The 20,079-nt window shown below is 38.2% G+C and overlaps 1 long non-coding RNA gene across 1 annotated transcript; it reads right to left on the reverse strand.

Annotated features, from left to right (window-relative positions):
- Positions 1 to 17,645: 17,645 nt before the first annotated feature.
- LOC130704743 (uncharacterized) lies at positions 17,646 to 19,455 on the reverse strand. Its single transcript, XR_009005194.1, has 2 exons — positions 18,892 to 19,455; positions 17,646 to 17,945 (listed from the first exon to the last, which is right to left on the reverse strand). It is a non-coding gene; the product is annotated as an uncharacterized LOC130704743 (long non-coding RNA).
- Positions 19,456 to 20,079: the final 624 nt, after the last annotated feature.

Genomic DNA, 20,079 nt, shown 5'->3' on the forward strand with positions numbered 1-20,079 from the left:
GATTTTTTGTGAGTCTGAAATCATAGTGGTTAAGAGTGCTGAGCTCTAGTCTTGGGTCTGTCACTTTCTAGCCATGTACCTTTAGGCAAGCAAAGCCTAAAGACATATATAAGGACTGTTTAAGCCCCGCTACTTCATAGGTATGTCAAGACTAAATGAGATAATACGTAGCACAATGCCTGGCACACAGTAAATATTAAGTTAATGAAATTCTGTCTATCTAAATGTCTTCTGATGGTGGTGCAGAGGGGAAAGGGGAAGGCATTTTCTCAGTGCCTGACATTTTCTGCTTTTTTAAAAAACCAGGTAAGAAACCTGAGGTCCATAGAAATGAAGTGATTTCTCCAAGGTTTTAGAAGGTGTGGTGGAGCTGGGATTCACAGGCAGGTGGGTCTGACTCCAAGATATACTCTCTTTCCACTATACCACATTACCTTTCCCATTAATTTTCTTAGGTTCTAGTATGCTGTTCCTAGTACCTACCTAAATGCATATATATATACATTTGATGCATGGGGCCAAAGCACTAGGAAATTAAATATCATTTTCAAAGGGTCTTTTCATATATGAAAGAAAAGCAAAAAAAGAAAAAATAAAATAAAATCCAACCTTTAGGTAGAAGTAATTCTAGCTTTGGTAACTCTACTGTCCTGCAATGGAGATGTAAGTGATTTATATTCTCATGTTGTGGTGTCCTGATTTGAACCAACAGACTCTGATTTCTAAAGGATTATAACTTGTGCTGCTATTGGACCAACCCCAATGTCTAATTTTAGCACAAAACTTGGTCTGGCAATATTTAGTCCCAGTTAAATAAGTGTGTTCTCAATTGCTAATGGCTCTCTATTTCATTTTGCAACTTTTCCGTACACACCCCCAACCCGGGTCAGGAGTCACAGACCAGCTACCTATGGAGTTATTTTAAGATACCCAGCAAGGCGTTTTCCAAGTAGTTTCTTTAACAAAACAATAAGGTAATCATTTCTTGAATCATTACTAAATTACTTCCCAGAAAATATTTAATTCCATCACGTGAGCAGTTAACTCACATATTTATTTTATTTTTGTTAAAAATAGACTAGCTCTTAAAGATACCAACTTTTAAATGTCTCGGTGTGAATGGCCACGTACACATTTCTACCACTTCAGTTAAAAACAGAAGTCCAAAGCTGGGTGATGGGACTATTTTTCTAAGTAGAGCTAAGCTGTTTACGTGAACTACTTTGCTCTAGAAAGTATTTTTGCTACTTCGCTAGTTTTGCATTATGATAGAAGCTTGGTTTACATGATATTTAGATACTTGGGTTTGAAATGTGAAAACCCCTATGTTCAAAAACTCTTTAATCCAGTAGAAATAGTTTGAACGCTTACTGTAGATCACAGTGCAAATCTGCAAGACAAATAACTGGATTGTTATTGTCAACAGAATGCAACAGCAAAAGGCTGAAAACTTTTTAAAAATCTTCATATCTAAGAGAATGTAGACAGCATAATTTGAGGCAAACAAGGAAGCAGAAAGGCTTATCCTGCTCCTTTTGCCCAATTTCAAGGGTAGTAACTATATGGGAGGGCTCCATAGTTATGTCAAAGGGTCTGAAAATCCACATATTCTCCAAAAACAGTTTGAGGGTTGCGTAAGAAAGAGGTTGGAAACCACTGCCCCAAGCCTCCCTTTGACTTTCTTCCTTCTGCGTCTTCAGGAAGGGATGAATAAGAAAAGGAGGGTAGCTGTAAGTGGAAGTGGAGATGATGGCAAAGCAGTATTTGGTGCCATTTTCATCAACCAAGTTGATGAAAGTTGTGCAGTGGAGCACAGTTAGGATGCTATTTCTCCTTTGTTCTATGCTAACTCAAGTACTGAGTTACAATGCCCTCAAACAGAGAATTCAGCCACTGCATGGACAGAGACTATTCACCTGAATTTCTGTAATTTGAAGTCCCTCAAAATGACTGGAAGGGCTTGGAGGGTTTCTAAACAAAGCAGGCTATTAAATTGCATTATTTCCTAAACTAAGTCAATATCAAATTGAAAAAGAATCGGTAGAATTTCCAGTCAGGTGGCACAGTGAATTCATGCTTCAATTCATCCTGTATGCTCTAAACACATGGTAAGGCAGATAAAGTAGAAAAAGAGAAAACCAAAAGGTCATTGCTGGGCTCAAAAAAACAAGATAAACATCTTTGTGCACTAGAAACACAACAGAAATGCAAAGCAGTGAGCTGGGCTAAAGCTGCAGCCTATCAGGCAGGGCCTGGGTCTTGAAACAGCTAGTGGCAACTGGAAATTTAGCTCTGGTGGAATACCAAGGCTAAAATGCTCTAGTCAAGATGGAGACCAAAGCCAGCATTGTTCTGAAAGCCAGGAACTGGTGCAGACCCACCATCCTGGTTTCCCTAGGACACTCTCTGCTTTACCAGTGAAACTCCTGAGTTTCTGGAAATCCCTTAGTTCCAGGTAACCAGTGATGATTGGTCACCTGACTTTTCCCAGCCTCATAAAAGGAGGCTGGACAAAACTACTGCCAATATACTTCCTGGAGCTGTGGGTTTATCAGAAGCAGTGGACCCAGGAAAGGAAAAGGACAAAAAACATCATTACAGCAAGTGAACTAAGATACCAGCTGGCTCAGTTACTAGATTAGACGTATTCCTAATATCGATAAGGAGCAGGAGTCCTCTAAAGCCATTTTAAGATCTTGTTTCTGGACTGGAGCCTGGAATGGGGATAAGGGCAGATGAAAATATTCATTAAATTGGAGATGGGGTAAGAAAGAATAACAGAAATAACTCCCACTCAGTGATTGTGCAAATCAAAATTCCAAAACACAAAGAAGTTAATGCTAAAAAGACAGTTGTGCAATGATAGAGTAAGCAGTACCAGACTAGATCTGCTATAAAAAGTTATACAAATAAAACAATATATAAAACAACCATTTTCAGAAGTTGAACAACGGTTTGTATGGGACTTTGTTTCCTGGGAAAAGAAAACAAATGAGTTGAGTTCCACAAATGCCCCAGCTTTCTGCCTGGAGGCTCTCTGTGAATTCACAAAGAAGGAAAACTTAAGCAGAGGACGGTGGTTTTGCTGAGTTTAAGAGATTGGAGCTCAGGAAGTAACTGCAGTTTGAGGAACAGAGTAGCAGAGAGGAGAAAGATGTGCAGAGACAAGAGTTCCAGAAATCTGCGCAAGGGTCATCTTGAGTGTTTGTTTGAATATTAAGATGCACATGCATAAAATAGGACCCCATAAGGCCAGGCAAAACTACTGGGAGAAGAACAACTCTCAGAGAAAGAACTACTGGGGATCTGAGACTTAAGCAACACTTTAACAGAGATGGGAAGCATTTGAGTTCAACCGGTAGAGAGACCTCTTGAACATGTGGGTGCTAAGAAACAATCTTCCATGACATTTTTCCATGTCTTGTGACAATTTTGTCCCAGATTACCTTTCCAAGGATATTTGTATATCCAATAGCCTTTCGATGCTATAGTGTCACCCTCCAGGACAAAGGGCAAATTTGTTTCCTGACCAGGGTAATAAAGAGAATGGCTCCTTCCAGGGCAAAGTTTGGACAGGTTTGCTAGCAGCTATCTTATGAGAGGTTTCCTAAGCTCAGGGTTCCTCAGCTGTGATACAGATCCACTGTGTGTGTAACATCCACTTGGATCCACTCTGCAATGCCCCCATGATGTACAGGGACCAAAGGAAACCAAGGAGAATATGAAGCGCAGGATGCCTGTTGTGCTGTAATAAAATCCTTTGTCTCTGACCTAGGAGTCTCCTGTTTTCTGCCGGCATCTAGGCTACTGTTGTAGGCTTGCAAGTAGGGTAAAATCTCAGACACTGAATAGTCCCTGACTGACAGCATTTAATAGAGACTTCAGAAAGGCCATACTATAAACGTACAGCTAAAGTAGCCCTAAAGAGTTCTTTAAAACAGGCGTTGGCAAATCCAGCCTACAGAACAAATCCAACTGGTTTCGAATGCCTTTTGAGACAAAAATGTTTTTTACGTATTTAAAGTGTTGTTTAAAAAAAAAAAGAAGATGCAAAAGAGACTATATATAGCCTGTAGAGCCTAAAATACTTACTACCTGGCCCTTTAAAGAAAAATTTTGACTCCTTTTGCTTTAAAACCATCTTAACAAAGCTTTAAAACAAGACTTGAAAGGACCAAGCTGATCTGGAAGTAAATTAACTGCCTGCTGGAATAAAATACTCTCAAAAGGAAGACAAGAAAGTCTAGAAGCTCAACAGTATGGTGAGTACAATGTCCAGCAGCAAAGAAAATTAGTAGATGCATAGAGAAGCAAGGAAATGTAACTCATAACTAGGATAAACTCAGTCTATTACAATTAATAGGAAAGGACTTTAAAATATCTCTTATAAATATGTTCAACGATGTAATAGAAAACATGAAATAATTTGGAAACAAGTAAAGTATCTAAATAGAGACATTAAGAAGTTTTAAAAATCATATATAACTTCTAGAGCTGAAAATACATTATTTGAAATAAAAAATTTAAAATTTCTTTGGAAGGGCATTACAGCAGCAGATTATACACTGTGGAAGATCAGTGAACCTGAAAAATGGACAATGGGAATTATACAACCTGAAGCACTGGGGAGAAATAAAAGAAGGACAGAGCCCTAGTGAAGTGTGGAACAACATCAAGGAGTATAATTCAGAAGTAGAAGAAAGAGTGTGGCAAGAAAAAAATATTTGAAGAAATGATGATTGAAATGTTCCCACAGTAGATGAGAACCATTAACTCATAGATTGAAGAAATTCAATAAACCCCAAGAGGGATAAACACAAGATCATCACACCAAGGAACATCATAATTAAGTTGCCATAAACCAATGATAAAGAGAAAATCTTAAAAGCAGCCAGAGGAAAAAAAGATATATTACATAGAGGGGAACAGAAATAAGAATGATTACCGATTTTTCATCAGAAACAAAGCAAGCCAGAAGACAAGTGTTGAAAGCAAACAAACGTGCAAATAAATAAACATCATCAACTTAGAATTCTTTATACAGAAAATGTAACCTTGAAAATGAAAACAAAAGAAAGACCCTTTCTGGACGTGTTCGCAAGTGGGAAAGTCTACCTGCTGGGTTATAGTCTGCTTCTGAGTGGACTTGACTGCTCTGTGGGACCCAAGTGAACCTGTAGGTTTGTTGCTGCTTTTGTTTTTTTAAAGCTGTGCCGCACAGCTTGTGGGATCTTAGTTCCTCAACCAGGGATTGAACCCTGGCCCTTGGCAGTGAGAGTGATGAGTCCTAACCACTGGACCGCCAGGGAATTCCAGAACCTGTAGGTTTGACTCCAGAGCAGGGTGGAATATAAATGTTGCCAGCACTTCATGGCTGCTCTTTACTGGTACTGGCCACTTGCCAGATTCTGCTCTCTCAGATCACAGTCTCCCGAAAAGGAGAGTCATCTGGGACCTACCAGGCTGCACTGAATTGATCTGGTTGTGCCTTCCACACACCGCCCCCCCCCCCCCCCGCCCCACACACACACAGGCATAATGACTGATTGCTTAGAATGAGTTCCTCTAGGATTACCATTCTGGTTGTGCCTTACACACACACACACACACACACACACACACACACACACGCGCATAATGATTGATTGCTTAGAATGAGTTGCTCTAGGATTACCATTTTTTCTCTAAATTAGTTTTTTCTTTAAATTTAACCTTCAGTTTTGAGTCACTTAGTTGGCTGCTGCATCAAGTGATTCTTTGGTTTTATAGGTTGCCTCCCAGGGATGCCAGATGGGATCAGCACAGCCCCAGGTGCTAGTTGCTAATGCCTATAAAATACCACCACCAGCGCCACCCCCCCCCCCCACAAAAGGAGAATCATTTAAGAGTTCTTTGGACTTCATCTTCAAAAGTAGCCAAAGAATTCAAGTGACAGGCTATCCCAGAAAATCTTTTGCAGTTAGTGAAATTAGGGTATAACTAAGAACATTCAGAATACTACACACACAGTTTAGGTGATCTTGGTATAGTGGTGGGACAGCAGTGATTATAAAATGAAAGTAATTAACATGTACATACTCTGTTGGGGGAGACTAAAGGAAAAGAGGTGTTCAGCCTAGAAAAACATTTCTCAGTGGATTTCCTATGAAGTCAGTGTGTCTTGGGTTTAACTTTGAAACAAATTAAAGAATTTAAAAACTGAAGAAAAAAAAAAAGACCCTTTCTGACAAACAAAAGTGAGAGAATTTGTCAACAACAGACCTGGACTACAAAAAATTGTAAAGAAAATTCTTCAGGCTGAAGAAAATAATACCAGATGGAAAATTGAATACACACAAAGGAATGAACATTGGAAATGGTATACATATGGATAAATATAAAATAAATTTTAGGGAATTCCCTGGTGGTCCAGTGGTTAGGACTCTGTGCTTTCACTGCTGGGGCCTGGGTTCAATCCCTGGTCAGGGAACTAAGAGCCCACAAGGTGTGTGGTGCAGCCAAAAAATAAAATAAATTTTTAAAAGATTATTAACTATTTAAAACAAAAATAATCACAATGTACTGTGGGTGTATAAAACATATGCAGAAGTAAAATGACAATAAAAACACAGGATTGGAAGGGAGAAATGGAAGTATACTATTGTAAGGTGAATAGTATTGATATAATATTATTTGAAGGTAGACTCTGGTAAGTTAAAGATATGTGTTTTACCCTAAAGTAATCCTTAAAAAGCTAAAACAGAGGCATAACTAATAAACAATAGAGAAGATAGAATGATTTAAAAATACTCAAATATCCCAAAAGAAGGCAGGAAAAGAAGAAAAAAGAACTTAAAACAGATGGGATAAATAGAAAACAAAGAGCAAGAGAGCGGACTTAAATCAACCATATCAATAATTATAGTAGCTGTAAATGGACTAAGCACATCAATTAAAAGGCAGAGAAATCTCACTGGAAAATAAAGCAAGACCTAACTGTATACTGTCTATGAGAAATACATGTTAAACATAGAGATAGATTAAAAGCAAAAGGATTGAAAAATATAGACAATATAAACACTAATTATAAGAAAACTGAAATGGCTATATTAATATTAAAGTATACTTTAGGTCAAAGAACATTACCAAAAATAAAGAGGGATGTTTCATAATAATAAAAGAGTCAATCATTAGAAAGATATATAACAATTCTAAATATGCATTCACTTAATAACAGAGCTTCAAAATACAAGAAGTAAAAACTAATAAAACCAAAGGGAGATACAGACAAATTCACACTAACAGAGATTTCTACTCCTGTTTGACTGATAAAATAATTGATAGAACAAATAGACAGAAAATCTGCAAAGATAAACATGACTTTTATAACACAATCAACGGACTTAGTCTAATTAACATATATAGAACGCCTTATCTGAAAACTTCAGGATACGCATTTCTTTTCAAGTGCACACAGAACATTCACCAAGAAAGATTATTTGCTGGGCTGTAGAGCAAGTCTCAAAAAAATTAAAATGAAATTATAAAAATACAGTTTCTGACCATAAAATAGAATTAAATTAGAAGTCAATATAAACATGTGCAAAATCCCCAAATATCTAGAAGTTAACATATTTTTAAATAGCCCATAGGTCAAAGAAGAAATTACAAGGGAAATTACAAGAAAGTATTTTGAACTGAATAATAATGAAAATACAACATATCAAAATTTGTACAATGCACATAAAGCAGTGCTTAGAGGGAAATTTATAGCAGATCATCTTTGATTAGGAACCATAAAAAAATAAGTATAAATACTTGAATGTCTGAATTGAATTAAAAAAAATTAAATAGCAAGCTATTGAAAGATATGAGAGTTCAAAAGGAATTGATACATACCTTTTTTTTCCACAGTATATTTCTCTTAAAGTATACGAGAGTCCCACAATACCTCTAAATGAAAAGAAATGCCTATAGAGACCCAACTGAAGCTAAAAGTATGTTTAAATTATGTCTGTAAAATAGAATTGGCGAAATAGATTTTAAAATTTTAGTCAGCATGACTAATACTCCCACGTCATTTTCCAGTTACATTCTCATAAAGACAGAGTCATACTTTCAACAAATATTTATTGAGCATTTACTATGTTTCAGGAATATACCAGGAATATGGGAGGGAAGTAAAAAAAGTCTCATCCACTCATGGATTTTGCTTGGGATGGGGGCAGACAGACTATAAACAGCAATTAATAAGTGAAAATACATAGTATTTCACCACATGGAATAAGTGAAAAATAGAGCAAGGAAGGCGGAGTGGGGCGGGGCAGCTGTAATTTTAAAGAGTGGACAGGAAAGGCTTTATTGAGAAGGTGATGTTTGAGGAAAGATCAAAAGAAAGTAAGGGAACGGACCATGTAACAATCTGGTACAAGTGGTATGAGTGTGCCTGGTGTTGGAGGTAAGATGAAGAGGTCCCTGCGGCTGGTGCAGGAAGAGCCCAGGGAGAAAAGCAGAAGATTGAGTTAGAGGGTAAGGGGAGGCCGAGGGCAGGGAAGACCAAATAGGGCCTTGAAAGCCTTGGTAGGGACTTCAGCTTTTACCCTCAGTGAGATGTGAAGCCTCTGGAGGGTTTTGCGCAAAGGAGCAGTAAAATTTTGGATTTTCACAGAAGCATTCTGGCTGTTGAGGTGAGTACAGATTGAAGGGGAGCAAGGGCTGAAAGAAGGAGACCACTTAGGAGGCTACTGCAAGAATCCAGGAAGAGCGCTGAGAGCTGCTTCCACCAAAGTGGTAGCAGTTTATGCGAATGCGAATGAGCCAGTAGAGAAGGTGGGAATGATGATGCAGGAGAGAGGGAAAGGTTGCTGATTCACTGTCTTTGAGTAGGGGGGAAGGGATAGGATCTAGTGCACAAGCCGCAGAGATACAGAGCTTGGTATGTTTCATTCCAAGGAAGGAAGGCAGAGAATATGCACAGATACTGGCAGGTGACTGTGCTGGTGGCCAGGGGATCTCTGGATATTCTTCTCTGATTACTCCTATTTCTCAGTGAAATAGGACACAAGGGCTGAAAAAGAAAGAGGGAAGGAGGTATTGGTGGCTTGAGGAGGAGAAGGTATGAAACAGTGGATTAGGAGAGTAAGAGAATGAATAGTTTGGATTTGCCGTGGTTGGTGTTCACAACCCAAGATACATTTGAAACAGTTCTCTAAACATTTTGCTCCTGAATCTATGTACATGAAGAAAGCATAATTTTGAAGCCAAGTAATTACCAATGTCTATCTATCTTTATTATCCATATTCTATTCTGGAGAGAGAAAGAAAATTCTGCCTGCTAGTAAGGGTAGATGTGCCTAGGAAATGTATAGCTCAATGTGAATGAAATGTTGGCAGATTTGTAGCTTTCTTATGTTTTCACAGAAACTAGATTGAGGTTCTCTGTTTTTGAATTCCTTCTTTATTACAAGACTACCTTCAAAAGAGATTCAGCACATTATAAATTTAAATGCAGTTATTATTATGTGTATTTCCCATTTACCTGTACTCTAAAATTATAGCTGAAGTAAAACCTTAAAGGAAGAAATTAATGTCATAGAGGGAAAAAATACTTATTTAAGAGGCTGGAATGTTAGAATTTTTTCCAAAAAGACCATGAATTTTCTAATGACCAACTGACATGGAAAGCTTAGAAAAGATAAGTGTTTTTTCATAGCCTGAAGATACCAGCTAATAAAATCATCTGAAATAAATAAGGGTGAAAGTTGTGTCATAAACATGCCAAAATTATAAATTTATAAAACCTCTGATGACGTGGCAAGGAGACTAATTATCATTTTATATTTCTTCTATTGACGCAACTCAGGAAAATAGCAAAGCAAGCTTGGTATTATAAAAGACATGAGCAGTGTGTTGGTTCTTCTAAAACATCCTCTCCTAAAACTCTGTATTTGAGAAAAAAAGAATTCATACCTAAATTACCACATTATTGGACTACACTTACATGTATATATTTTTCCAGAATCTAAACCTTTTGTAAATGTCTCATCATCCCAAATGCCCCTAATTCGGGATCTCTACGTGTCGATATTCCAAGATGGGTACCTCCTGCACCCCCAGCATGTTGATCCAAAGAACAGGTGTCTTTACAACAGATACATTTTTTAATTTTTAAAGATTGATTGATTGATTGATTGATTGCTATGTTGGGTCTTCGTTTCTGTGCTAGGGCTTTCTCTAGGTGCGGCAAGCCAGGGCCACTGTTCATCGCGGTGCGCGGGCCTCTCACTATTTGTGGCCTCTCTTGTTGCAGAGCACAGGCTCCAGACGCGCAGGCTCAGTAGTTGTGCCTCACGGGCCTAGTTGCTCCGCGGCATGTGGGATCTTCCCAGACCAGGGCTCGAACCCGTGTCCCCTGCATTAGCAGGCAGATTCTCAACCACTGCGCCACCAGGGAAGCCCCAACAGATACATTTTTAAATGATGTCGTAATGGGTTTTCCTTTTGTATGTGGGGGGATGGCAGATTATTATTTAAGAAGATTAGGCCACTTCCTATAATAATTGCTGCTCATGTTTGGGAATAAGATTTTTAAAAAATCATTAGGAATATTTAAAGCCAACTGAAGACTCAATACACTCTACCTTTTGGTGTGAATGAGGCAAAACTTGCTGGTTCTTAAGCAAACATTCTGGGTTCTAAATATGCTGTTCCAATTACTCTTTTGTTTTTTAAATTTTTGGCTGCGTTGGGTCTTCGTTGCTGCGCGCCGGCTTTCTCTAGTTGCTGAGAGCGGGGGCTACTCTTCATTGCGGTGCGCAGGCTTCTCATTGCGGTGACTTCTCTTGCTGCGGAGCTCGGGCTCTAGGCACACAGGCTTCAGCAGTTGTGGCATGCGGGCTGAGTAGTTGTGGCTCACAGGCTCTAGAGAGCAGGCTCAGTAGTTGTGGTGCACAGGCTTAGCTGCTCCCTGGCATGTGGGATCTTCCTGCACCAGGGCTCAAACCCGTGTCCCCTGCATTGGCAGGTGGATTCTTAACCACTTCGCCACCAGGGAAGTCTCTCCAATTACTCTCAAAGACAGGGGAATGTAGTTACAATTCCTAGGCAGAACTATTTATTCTGCTTAGTTCAAGTTTTGGTTTTGAATGGCTTTAGGCAGTTTTTCACTCTTGGGCAAGGGCTGTCCAGCCATTCTCAGGTAGGTTTGACTTTTTCCAGATGGGCAGTTTTAAAAATATTGGTTGAAAATGAGTAATACAAATGTTCAGATTAGATCCAACCCATGATCACGAGGGCCTTTGGGTCTGTGGATGTACTGAGGGAAGCTTGTCCGCTGAAGCTGCTTCTCTATAGGTTAAGAATGCATACCAAAGCAACCTGATTTAAAGAAGCACTACATTATTAATGCTTGAAATATTATGGGGGGGAGGGACCCAGATATTAACGTAAAAAAATTGTAAAGGGCTATTCATATTTTCAGCCCATGTTACCACTTGAAGTAACAAGAATTTTTTTAGCTCACTGAAATGCTTTATTATTTATCCTAAATTTGTCTTTTCATTCCTTCACAGAAAGGAAATGTAACAAATAAGAAAAAATTTCAGTCATAATGCCCCTGATATAAAATATTCCTCATAAATAAGTTTTAAAAAATAATTGCTGAACTGAGCATCTTCTTTTATTCATAGCTTTTAATCATCTCAGCAATTCTTGCCCCTCATTTGCACATATAATTGAAGGTTGGCTGTGCTACACTTCAAATTTCATTCTGCTTCCATCAACCATGTTCAAACTTCCAAAGTTTCTCAGGTTTAAATTTCCTTGCTTTCTGATAATAGTGCATCTATTTTGTGTGAAAGAGGAGAGAGCATGCCTTATGTTTTTTTTTTTTTTTTTTTTAATATTTATTTATTTATTTATTTATTTATTTATGGCTGTGTTGGGTCTTCGTTTCTGTGCGAGGGCTTTCTCTAGTTGTGGCAAGCGGGGGGCCACTCTTCATCGCGGTGCGCGGGCCTCTCACTATCGCGGCCTCTCTTGTTGCGGAGCACAGGCTCCAGACGCGCAGGCTCAGTAATTGTGGCTCACGGGCCTAGTTGCTCTGCGGCATGTGGGATCTTCCCAGACCAGGGCTCGAACCCGTGTCCCCTGCATTGGCAGGCAGATTCTCAACCACTGCGCCACCAGGGAAGCCCCCTTATGTTGATTATTTAAATACACATCTAATCCTAAAGCCTTATGTGCATCATTGATATCAAACAGAAGCTATAAAACCTGGGGAAACTCAGAGCCAGCCCAAGTAAGCCCTCTTTGTTTGGAGCTTGTTAGATCTTCCTCAGGAAAATGGAGTCTGTGCTGGCCTCTGCCTTTGTGTCTGAGAACACTCTGTCCCCATGCCTCATGGGGTGCCGTTACAGACCACTACCATCATTCTCAGCTTCTCCAGCGTAGGCGCTCACCTTACTTACTTGCCCATCACGTAAGTACCTATTCAGTACTTACAGATATTAAGTACCGAATATATCTTTGTCAAATTGATAAATAATTCCATAAGACAAGGTGTTTGAACTTGATGACCTTAAAGTTTCTCTTCTGATCTAAAAGTCTATGATTTCTATTTGTCTCAACCTCTACCTATAGATTTTAAGAAATCCTAAGGATGTTTACTTAATGAATAATATACAAAAGTTGCCAATTTGGTCATTAATGAGGTGTTAATCCTTTTCCTGCATTATTTTAGTGATTTAAGACCCAGAGTGAAGTAAAATCCTGTTAATAGTTATTCTAGATCAGTGCTGTCCAATAAAAATAAAATACAAGCCAAAAAATACAAACCACAAATGTAATTTAAAATATTCTGGTAGCCATATTAAAACAATGAAAAGAAACAGGCTTAAATTAATTTTAATATATTATTTAACGCCATATGTCCAAAAATATTGTTTCAATTTTTGGTGTGTGTGTTAAGTCTTCAAAATCCAGTGTGTATTTTACACCTGTACACCTCAATTTGGACTAGTCACATTTCAAGTGCATATGTGGCTAGTTAGTGCCTGTTCTTTTGACAACAGTGTTACAGCCTGTTGTTCAAGTGCTCTATGGACCAGGAGCTTGTTAGAAATTCAAATCCTTGGAATCAGAATCTGCATCTTAACAAGTACTCCAGGTAATTTGTATGGACATTAAATTTGAGGAGGGAGTATACAAATTCTTTTTCCAGTGAAACTTTGTTTTGGCTATTTTTATAACTTTCTCTTTTCTTATTTCGTTTTGGGCCACACCGTGTGGCATGAGGGATCTAGTTCCCCGAGCAGGAACCCATGCCCCTTGCAATGGAAGTGCGGCGTCTTCACTGCTGGACTGCCAGGGAAGTCCCCCACGTTTCTAATTTGTATAAATTTTTCATGTGTCATGCTTCCTGGGTTTCCCACTCCCTGTTTTTAAAATAACTTGTTTTTTATTCTAGTTATAAAAGCATAACCTGTTTATATAGAAAAATTAGAAATTAATTTTTCTATAAAATAAAATTTTTCTATAAAAAAAAATCACTTGTCATCCCACCAACCACAGATGACTTCTATTGACATTTTGGGTGTTTATCCTGCCAGTCTATAAAATGTTGTTTATTTCTTAATTATATAATACACAAATAAATTCTTATCATTAAAACAGTAACATGTAAAATGAGGTGCCCTCAACTACTTCCCCAAATGCAGTCCCTTCCTGATCCATTCACCAGGTGAAGGACATTTGGGTTGTTTCCAGTTTTTGGCAATTATAAAGTTGCTATAAACACTGGCTTTCAGGTTTTGGGGTAAATCTGTGGGAATGAGATTGCAATTAGAAAACTTTTTTAAAGGCTGCATTGTACTTCAGAATTTGAAGGTATATGAATATATATTCACTTATTCATTCAATTAATGAATATTGAATACTTATGCTGTATTAGGCAATGAGAATATAGCAAACGTAGTGTTGGTCAGCATTGGTCCCAACCCTCATAGAATTTGTTTTTAATCGAATCCCTATTAATAGACATTTAAATTATTTCCAATTCCCCTATCATAAACAATGAGTCTTAAAATTTCAATTCAGTCATCTGCTGTCTACCCAGAATTTTCCTTGGAGTTTTCAAGGGAAAAAATGAGCAACTAGGCAGTTAGTCTTGGTTGAGGGAGTCACCCGACTCTAACCACAGCACTGGTTAGAGGTGGGTGGGAGGTGGGAGGGTAGAATCTAACCTCAGGTAGCTGTTGCAGATTAATTCTAGGTTAATGTGGAGAACCTGGGATCATCCTTCATCTTCCTAGGCCAGTGGTTTTCAAACCTTAGTGAATACCAGGGTCACCTGGAGGGCTTGTTAAAACACAGATTCCTGGACCCCACTTTTGATTCAGTAAGTCTGAGATGGCTCATTAATTTGCATTTTTAACAAGTTCCCAGGAACATATTTTGAGACTGCCCTAGGCTATTTCTGGGAGTTTCTGAGCCTGATATCTTAAATTTGGACTCTCCATCAGTGGTTAGGAATTCAGAGATCTAGAAGTAGCTATCTTTGAAGTTACTGGAGAAGTTACTAATGCAGACGAAACGTCTGTGGGCCTAGAGGCTCTTTTGTAGGATCACCTGACAACTCCAGTTCCTTGAATCTTATTTCTTTTCCTCTTGACTACTATCTTCACGCAGATTTTCCCACGTTACGCTGGTTGGCAGAGGAGCCTCTCCTCTGGCACTCTCAGCACCGTCAGTAGGCAGGGAGGCACTCCAGTGGAAGGGTTCTTCCGGAGCAGTGCCTTAATATCAAGCTCCAGAGTTTCCTAATCTGGGTTAGGGATGACTGGGTTTCTAGCTGCAGGAGCCTAGTGATAATGGCAAGGCATTTACCTGAGACTTCAGAAGGGCAGAGATGAGACATGCTTACCCTGGATTTGGGGGGATCTTGAGGATATGAGCTAGCTCTTGGAGCTGCAGGGCCCAGGTCCCCCAGGCAGAGGAACCACAGTTCTAAGAGTTGCTGGTAAGTGTAAAGCTAACTCAGAGAAGGCTTTTTGGTTTTCTTCCCTTAGCTGGTTTGGTGGGCAAGTTCAAATGAGGGATATGTGGGTTCATTCCCCTCATCGTGGTTTGAACCCAGTTTGAATCCAGCCACTCACTAACTCCACTGCTAACTAGTTCTTGGAAATTTTCCTCATCTGTAAAATGAGGACAGCACCCCCATCCCTCAGAGTTACTATGAGGACTAATACAGTAACATATGTAAAGCACCTTGTTAGCTCAGTACTCGACACACAGCAGGACCCTCTTTATCTTCTGGGAGCGTGGGTCAGAGTGAAGCTGTGGCATATCATGCTGTGGGACCTTCAGCGGACTCATCACAAAGGATGTTTGATTTTCTTTGTACATAAGGGTACTGGCATTACTACCTCTGGAAAATGAGGCTAGCTAGCATTGGGGGCCCGCTGTCAAGTCGCTCACAAGCATACACGTTCCCTACAGAGGAGGTTAAGACTGGAGCCTATAATAGCTGCCAGGATAAGAGCCTGGAAGAGTAGGAATGTAAGGTCAATTTGGAAGAATGAGCGTATAGGTTAGCATGACAAAGGTGTGCTTTCATTTGTCATTCCCAGATACTCTAAAAGGTTAATACTACTTGTAAGCTCACTATAGACATTATTCCAACAACCTGACTTATTTGCAGTTTAGTACCTATGTTTATATTCCAATTTTACGTTTTACTAGTCAGGAATCTTTTCCTGTTGTCTTGGGCATATCTCAGCCAGTGAAAATAACTTCCCCCTGTGTCAGAAACTTATTCAAAGAAGAAAATAACCAGAAGCCTGCTTTTAAAAAAGTCTGTAAAATGAAAACTTTGGATACAACAGAGTATTTGTGAAGGTGTTTTTTTTTTTTTAATAAAAAGTCCTTTAAAAAAAAAAAGGATACAAACAAACTCCACTGGCAGAGGAAATAGTAAATCATTTCAGAATGGAATGTACAGAGTGCACTCCCATCCCCACACTCCTACTGTCCTGAGTTCCTGCTACTTTTGTTGAAGACGCATCATGGATGTGAATCTTCATTACAGTCTTCTGACTCTGCTCCCATTATCTCCCATACTTAGTGGAAGGGAAGATGGGTGGTGCTGTTCCCTAGGACTTCAAATGCTTCAAAGGAAGCATTTTCTCACTGAAATGTTAAAAATGGTGTTTGGGTTCCCTTAACTGTGAATTAGATAAATTACTGAGAGCTAGCCCGAAAAGCTAATAGCCATTTCAAGATTGTTTCTATGAGAAACACATTTGTAGGTCCAAAAATTGGCTAACGACCAACAAACATTTGAAATACAATCTGTTATAGATTGGGAAATGACTGAATATTTGTAAAACTTTGATTTATACAAATTCTTTCAAGTGTGCAGTAAGCCACAAGCATTTCTTGAGTCCCTGAACATGCTGCATTAACAAATGTAGTGTAGTACCTGTACTAACATATCACTTAAAGTTCAGACATAACTTGGGGGTTTGTCATACTATTTGCTCTACTTTTGTGTATGTTTGACATTTTTCGTAATAAAAATAACATTTATTTGAAATTCTTTCAAATAAAAATACTGCATTTCATTTAAAAAAAACCGTTTCAAACATAAATTTCAAAAATCCTCAGGGGATCAACCTAGGGCAAAATTGGGAGGCAATATAAGAACACCTAATAAGACATAAAAACTTGAATTTTGAATTGCATCCATAATATAGATACAGCAAATCAGCTATCAAAATGTTGAAAACATTTGAAATAATGGACCTATTTTAAAGCCTCCAAAATCTCCTATCAATGTTGTTTATAATTACGAATCTTTCAAATGCCTAAGTAAAAAAAACAAAACATTGCAATTGATGTAAAAAAGGAAAATGAAATTCATCTTTCAGTATATTTATCTCGTTAAGATTTAGCTTGATAAAAGTCTACTAGACTTCCTAAAATATAATTTTATTAAATTCAGAGTTAAAACATTTACTCTTTAGATATTTACAGCCAACTAATAAATTTCCTATAACATCTTTCGTATCTTTTATAAACAAAATATTTTAAAAACCTACAATGTCATGATGTAAAAGAGAGCAATAATTATAATAAACAAAATAATAAATGAAATATGATATGCCTTCTGCTATGTACCTATGAGTTATACCGAATAATCATTACAACAGATGTCCCTAGAGAACAAAGGAGAATGAGAAAGTATAAAGGTAGAGGAAGGCATGGAAGATATTTTCTGTTATCATCTACTGTGTGGTCTTTCACTGCACTATTTTTTAAACAAAAAAAGGTTTCCGCCAGGGCAAGCCCCGCTTCAAATGTCCGCTTACCCTCCTGACTAGAGAATAATGTGTTTGTGTAGTATATGATTTCATCAGACAAGGCTGTGAACACATGTGATTTATTCAATGATCCTATTCTGCTTCCTTTTAAAGATAAAGAATGCATTTAAGTCGATTGTGTATGAGACTGTGGTCATTCCTTAGAAGGCTCCATTCAAACAGAGAATAACATTACCCTATTTTAAAACATTAAGAGTATAGCCATTTCTTTGGTCTTCATTTTCTTTCCAGGCAATATCAATTAATACTTTCATTTATTTTAAAAGAGAAAATATAAAACACAAGTAATTACTTTGAAATTGTTTTAATTTTCTTTGTATAAGCAAAACAGCCCCGTAAAACATTCACTTTTCAAAAATCTTTATATACAAACAACAGTGTAGGATGGAAGAAACAACTAAAAACAACACAGCCACCCACACAACAGCTCCTAACAGTAGGCCCCGTCAGGGTGCAGCTCTCATGAAAACAAGCTGCTCACGTTCCCAGAACCACAATCCCCAGGGAGGAATCTTGTCCTCTTTAACTTGCTGCGTGGTAGAGCCCACAGGAATCACTCAAACTATGAAAATCCCAAAGCATGTTCACCTAGGGGGAAATGAGGAGACAGATATGACTTGAGCATGATAATTATTTTCTTGTAGTAACAGTAAAGAAAACCTTAAGTGGTAAAGGCTGCATGAGTTCCAACTTCAACAGGTAGCTAATTGTGTATGTATTTTCCAGACACAGCATTTGTTAGCTAAGGCAGAACATACAATGTATACTTGCCACTGTCATTCAAATAATATTCTCTAAAGTATTCACATTTATTGATTATAGATACATGTAAGTGGTATTTAAAATAATAAAACATAGTAAACACCAGACATACTGTTCTAGGTACTTCATATAGTTTATTTCACTTAATCCTCACAGTAACCCTATGAGGTAAGAACCATTATTATTCATGTTTTACCACAAAAAAAAATGTAAGTCATACAGAAATTTAATTATTTGACCAAGATCACCTAACTAGAATGCAAAACTAGGTACCTTGTCTCCAGAGCTCTTGCTTTAAATTTAGCTCCAGTTCTGTCTCATGAAATTGGATTTTTAACCCCACTATCACAGAACTATTCTTCCAAGACTGTAAATTCTGTTTCTTCTCTGTGAACTTCCACCTCTTCCAATGAAAATGAATAATTGTTCATCTTCTGCCTCCCAATTCACCTTCTGGTTTCACCTGCTTCCGTGTACAATCTGGACCCCTAGTCATTTCAACTATGCCCCAAACTCCTCCCCAGGCGTCTCCTACGCAGTCAGACCAAGGTGGTCGCCTGCACTGGCTGTCTCTGTTCCTACCACTGCTTCCCAGCAGTCAAGCATTACTGCTGATCCAAGAAAAAGTCATGCTGCCTGTTGGTAAGTGGGCCTCACTACTGATCAGCAGTCCTTTCACTGACACTGCACAGCATCCATAGCAGCTGTTCCAAACTTCTCCCAGGATTAAATCCCCAAATGCACCCGTCTAGCCCTTTGTAGATTATCTTACCATGGCTTTATTTAAAATTCATCCAAAGTAGGGTTGTCAAAATACAGGTTGCCTGGTGATATTTGAATTTCAAATAAATAAGGAAACATATTTTAGGATAAATGTGTCCCAAGTACTGCATTATAGAAATATTTAAATGGTATTTAAACTAATAAAAATAGCAAACTGTGTACCGAGAGCCTACCAAATATTGCATAGAACATACTTAATACTCAGAAGTTATTCATTGTTTACCTGAAGTTAAAATTTTACTGGGAATCCTGTATTTTAATTTGTTAAATCTAATTCAACCGAATTCCCCTCTTTCCATTCCCAGAAGTACCCTTCCTTTTTTCAAAGGTTAATTCTCTGACCTATGGTATTGATCTTTCCTCCTTACTTCACTTTCTTCTTTATCCTACATATCCCTTCCTTTCTACTTTCAAGCATGCTCTGGTCATTCCTACCATGGTATTAATGGTCCCAATTCTCCACCCCTGTGTGAACTCATGCCCTTTGCCATGTCACTTTGCAGTTTCTCTAAAAGGTGAATTCTATTTCCCGCCCCCTTGAATCTGGGCTTGGTCACACAACCTGCTCTGTCCAATATGAGGCAGAAGTGCCAGTGTGCCAGTTTGGAGTCTAGGCCTCAAGAAGCCTTGTATGTTTCTGCTTGCCCTCTTAAAGCTCTTCTTCCAGATAAGAAAAAAACAAAAACATCTGAAAAAAACAAAAACACTAATTCGAAAAGATACATGTACCCCAATGTTCACAGCAGCATTATTTACAATTGCCAAGATATGGGAGCAACCTAAGTGTCCATCAACAAATGAATGGATAAAGAAGATGTGGTATATACATCCAATGGAATACTACTCAGCCATAAAAAAGAATGAAATTTTGCCATTTGCAGCAACATGGATGGACTTTAGCATTATGCCAAATGAAACGTCAGAGAAAGACAGATACTGTATATCTCATATGTGGAATCTAAAAAATACAACAAACTAGTGAATATAGTTAAAAAAAAAAAGCAGACTGACAGATATAGAGAACAAACTAGTGGTTACCAGTGGGGAGAGGGAAGGGGGAGGGACAATATAGGGGTTGGGGATTAAGAGGTACAAACTATTATGTATAAAATAAGCTACAAGAATATACTGTACAACACAGGGAAAATAGCCAATACTGTATAATAACTATAAATGG

The sequence above is a fragment of the Balaenoptera acutorostrata genome, chromosome 14 (genome assembly GCF_949987535.1).
Source record: "Balaenoptera acutorostrata chromosome 14, mBalAcu1.1, whole genome shotgun sequence".
NCBI lineage: Eukaryota > Metazoa > Chordata > Mammalia > Artiodactyla > Balaenopteridae > Balaenoptera > Balaenoptera acutorostrata.